At 45.4% G+C, this 5302-nt stretch overlaps 1 long non-coding RNA gene across 1 annotated transcript; it reads left to right on the top strand.

Moving 5' to 3' along the window:
- Positions 1-201: 201 nt before the first annotated feature.
- LOC132249819 (uncharacterized) lies at positions 202-5067 on the top strand. The gene is made up of 3 exons (XR_009461322.1): positions 202-345; positions 4353-4399; positions 4910-5067. It is a non-coding gene; the product is annotated as an uncharacterized LOC132249819 (long non-coding RNA).
- The last annotated feature ends 235 nt before the right edge of the window (positions 5068-5302 follow it).

The raw sequence follows: 5302 nt of genomic DNA on the forward strand, positions 1-5302 counted from the left end.
TTACTTTTATTACTGTAGCAATTAGAAGCTACAGCTTTGAATTAGAAGCTACAGCTTTGTAACACATGCTCAAGCCTTAAATAGGCAGTATTGCTATCAGAACCTGAAAATCCACTAACATATATATTAGGGCTGTGTGAAGCTTTGGGTGCTGATTAGATTCAGAGGAGATTTGGCCTGATTTGGTGGCAGAATCTCCAAATCTGAATTGAATCAGGGGACCAATTAAAAGGTCTGAATTGATCTGAAGCTCTCCGAATTGATTTGGAAAAGATTTGGAGAGCTTCAGAGATTCGGGCAGTCCCCACTTGCTGCAGCCAGGAGGTAGACCCGGACTCGGAGCTGGTAAGTAGAGGGTGAAGGAAGGGGGACAGGACCATGGGGGGGCCCCTGCCAGGCCCCAACCTCCCCCCATGCCTGCCTCACCTGGCCTCGACTCCCAGTGCTTTAAAAACAGCCCTTACTCACTAGGTGCTGCCAGGCGGCAGAGGGGGTCCCTGCAGCCCCCCACTGCCCCACACTGCATGCAGGGCTCTGCCATGAGGCCCCCAACCCTCACCCACTCTCCCAGCCCCCCCTCCACCCCACATGGTTGTCTCTCCCAGCCCAGCTCTGGCCCTTTAAGAAAAAAAGGAACCCCCCACCCAACACTTACCAGTTCCTACAGCGGCCTTGGGGCTTCTGGGGGCTCAGGCAGAGCCCCCAACACAGCACAGGGCAGTGGGGGGCAGCAGGGATTGTCACCTGCTGGGCAGACACTGGTCAGTCTTGGGTTTTTTTGGTTTTTTTTTCTTAAAGGGCCAGAGCTGGGGCAGGTGGGCAGCCATGGGGAGGCTGGGACAGCAGGTTGGGGTTGGGGGGGGCTCATGGCAGAGCCCCCCATTCAGTGGGGGGTAGTGGGGATCACCCCCCCTGCCTGGAAACAACCAGTGAGCGGGAGCTTTTTTTTCCAAAGTGCTGGGAGCTGGGGCAGGTGGGGCAGCCATTTCCAGGGCTGGGAGAGTGGGTGGGAGATGGGGCCTGTGTGATTTGGAGATTCAGCAGCAGCTGAATCTCCAAATCAGATTCGGTTGAATCAATTTGGGACAGTGATTTGAATCAGCGAATCGAATCACTGTCTCCTGAATCAGCCGAATCCAAAGTGAATACTAGCTGCTTCGTACAAGCCATGGAGGAGGAGAGACTTAGGTAAGAAAGAGAATTGTGTTTAAATGCCAATAAGCATGGCTGAGTCATAGAACCTAAGAGCAGGGCTGGATGTGCATCGCTGAAGCAGCTACATTGTTTTAAAGCTGCTCTTCAAAACAGCTACACTACTTTATTCTCAGGATTTGAAGTGCATGAACCAAGAGTGAGTGGCCAGGGTGTGTTTCATGGCAGTGCTTTTGGGCACAATATGGAGGCAATGTGGACATACTCTAAGATACCAATATTTTTTAAGGACCTGACTACAGAGACTGGGTTTATATTCTGTACTATTACTCATGTCTTTGCAACATAGACTTGTGGAATTGGACCTTATAATGACACTGCACTTGAATCAATTGTTAATTCAAGTCATATAGGCTAGGGACAGAAGTTCCACATAAAGGCTAGGGACAGACATTAAAAAACCTGAGCCTGAACTGATTCAATCTTTGCAGGTTAGTCTAACCTGGCTAAGCTGAACTGGTTTGAAACTGGACAGACATTCTGGACTGAAAAAATTCAGGCACATGCCCCCAGTGGCTCAGGCTAGAAGCTGGCGAGGAGGGGGGCTCTAGAGCAGTCCTCCCTTCCCTTCTGCAGGGAACTGAACTGAGGGGGACATGGCTGCAGGACTCTCATTAGGAATGTTTGCCTGCACGGTGCCAGACTTTTTCCTGCTGGCTGCTCAAGGGGTGAGAGTGTTGTCAGTCCCAGGCTAGCACTAAGACAAGGTGGGGTGTGCAGTGCATACATCTGTTGATGATATGGAGCTTTTCAATCTCCCTCCCTGCTTCATTATACTGTCTGCAGCAAACTGATAGGTGAGCAAGCCAGCAGGCAGGGGGAGAGGGGGGAAGATAACAGTCTTTATCACCTGATTAGCAAAACAATAGCCTCTCTTCACATTACTTCAAACTTCTTAAACAGCTTACTGGCTGACCTGTTGATTAGCTCCAAAAGTCTTAAGCAATTGCTGCCTGCCCCAGTGAAATAGGAGAGAGAGACACACACACAGACACCTCTAAGCATTAGCTAACATACCACATGCTGGCTATTGTCCCTGCTGTGGCAGAGAGGAGGAAGGAATCTTTGCTTAAGCAGTGAGTGGTGGCGGGGGAGAGGGGCATAGGGAACCCAGCAGACCCTGCTGTATCTGCAAGTCTGTGCCGAGCTCCAGCCAGGGGGCAGAGGGTAGGGGCAAGCCCTACTATGGAGCAAAGAGCCCTGCCCAGCCCAGAGAGCATGCCAGGATACTGGGGGACTCTGATTTAACTTAAACCAGCAAGAGATCTGGGACAGACATTGCATAAACTGGTTTGACCCAAATCAGTTAAGTCTGATACTCGGATTACATTCAACCAGCTTCATCTCAAACTGGATTCAGCCTTTTTCAAATTGGTTTATGTGAGGCGAACATCTTTTCTGTTACAGATTTAAACCAGTTTCTGATCACTTAAACTGGTTATGTGTAATGTCTGTCTCTAGCCAAACTGGTTTTAAATGATCAGAAACTGGTTTAAACCTGAAACAGTACCCTCCCCCCCAGTATCAATCATTCTGGTACCTACTCACTTTGAGTAAAGATATACTTATTTATCCCAGGAAGCTTGGCTCTCTGTCGCCTGCTCTCAGACACTGCCTCCCAGAACCACAAATACTGTGAATGCCTGTCACTAAAGTGTAAATTGTCACCTTGTAGCAATAAGCTATGCTGCTTTTAAAAACAGATAAGCTACTTGTGCTGAAACCAGCATTAAAATAAATCTCAAAACACTAGAGTTCTATAAAAATTGTTGAAAGATTCAAAGTTCTTTAGAAGACTTTGCCACTCTCTCTAGGAGTCAAATAGGATTGCAGATACCATTAAAATTGAATTTTAATACTTGGGCTTGCAGAGGATGTCAGGTTATGAGCATCCCTGAAATGGGATCATGAGGTCAGAAGTAAGGTTGCTTACATGGAAACTATTCTTCTGGAGACCAGACCAGATGTCACTTGAAATTCCAAATAATTCTTGAGGACACACTGAAGAACTGCATTGTTTCATGATTAGACTAGTTTATTTAGAACATGTTAACCCCCTTGTAATTACATGGGTGTCAGTGGAATTCATCCCAATTTATCCTGTTTTAACAAAGATGAGAAATAGGCCCCATGTCTTTTCCCTGAACTCTTCTTGAGAAGACTACAAGGGAACTTTGTCTCATCTCAGATCCATGCAAGTATCCAGAGTCTGAAAAAGGTCTATTTGAGTATTATTGACTAGGGATTCCTCATCCGGGAGCCTGTAAAAAGATAGCAGCAAGGAAAACTTGTTCAATGGAACGAATAGGTAAAAAGCAGAAAAGGTGGCCAGAGTGAAGAAAAAAATGCAGAAGGGCTGTAAAAAAAGGGAGCAGAGGTTGGGAAGAAGCAGGGAGGCAGAAAAGAGAAATGAGAATGAAAAAATAAAACAAAATGAGTCTGTCTCAATTTTACTGGGCACACGTGAGAAAGCGGAAGCACAGACCCATTTACAGATCCCCAAAGTCAACTTCCTACCAAACCAATCCCTACAATAGGTTAGAATAACCTCAGGGATGACTGGAATATCTCAGTGCTCTATTTAGGCCAGGTTCTCTCAGCCACACCTATGCCAAAACTGCTTTGAGATAGGACAGTATAGGAAGCATTGGAAAGGTTCTAACCCAGTGGTTCTCAAAGTTTTTAGACTGAAGACACTTCTCATAAAATCCAAGCGCTTGGCTTTCATTTATTTTTTGACTAGGGAAGAATTGGTCTATTTTTCCATTGCAAAGAACTGAGACCACACCCAGCCAGAACAGTTTTGACACTATGGATTCCTACTTGAAGTCTCTGGGTTTATTTTACAAATCATGTGTAGGTGTTTGCAACACTATTATTATGTGTCCCCCTGTAGCACTCTTAAAGTATCTCAGGCACTCCATGGTGCTCCAGCACCCAGGCTGAGAATTATCACTCTAACCTATTCAAGGATGTCCCACACCAGGGGAATCCTCAGACAGCTGAATCTAACACATAGTTGGCATGGTACAAAACAGGAATAGATACAGTAGATTTTTCCGTGATAGCTATATAGCTACATACACTGAGGGACAGATTGGGTATGCAGTAGCATAGTCACACCCTGCCTCATCTTTCAGGCCACATCATAGGAGCAGGAGCCAAGGACTTTGAGTCCCCCTATCAGGTAAGGATCCCTCCTTCTCCCTTTGTACTCAGCAGCATGCTCCCTCCCCTCACCTGCCCCCCGCTGCCTCAACTGTCTCTAGCTGCCTAGGGAAGCTCCAGAGCCATTCCTACCCCACTCCAGCCAGGGTGCACAGGAAGCCAGGATCAGGCCAATAAAGCAGCAGCACATAGTTCCTCCTCCCTGCTCCCTCTATTAAAATCCTGGATCTGCTCATGCACACACACACAAACTATGCTGACATGGAGTGAAGCTAGAAAGTATGTATCATAATCTATGTAGCATAGGGACCTTGCCGTTATTCCCAAACCAGTCATTATTGACAGTAGAAGATTAAAGTTTGATTAAGGAAATCCAAACAGTTTAAAGTTAACTTAATCAGTTTTAACTCTGTAGTAACACCATGAACTAGCCAGGTGGTTCTGACTGTAGACCCATAGGCTGTTTAACTGATTTTCAAAACTCATTAGAATTTTATTTAATTTTGTTTCCCTCATGGTGTCACTACAGGCCAAACTTGGTGGACCTTCAGGGATCCATATGGACAAGCCTCTGTAGAACCTGGAACGGGGTTTATGCTTTGTAGAGATGGAGAGCTCTTCCCTATATATTGATGGGGGGACATGATCTGGACAATTTTTGGGTGAGCAGAAAGTTACCTTATGAGGAGACAAATTATATATATGTTTGTGCATGTGTGTGTGTATATGTGTATAAATGTATGTATGTATGTATACTAATACTTACATACATATAAACCTAAATAAATATAAATATGTTAAAAGGAAATGTTTCACTAGGAAAATCTTCACTTATGTCCTTCGAAATAAATATAATAATTTTCTATAATAAAAAGGCGATTGTTGTCTAAGAATCAGCAGTTACATGAGACAGGAGATCTAA

The sequence above is a fragment of the Alligator mississippiensis genome, chromosome 4 (assembly GCF_030867095.1).
Source record: "Alligator mississippiensis isolate rAllMis1 chromosome 4, rAllMis1, whole genome shotgun sequence".
NCBI classification, from domain to species: domain Eukaryota; kingdom Metazoa; phylum Chordata; order Crocodylia; family Alligatoridae; genus Alligator; species Alligator mississippiensis.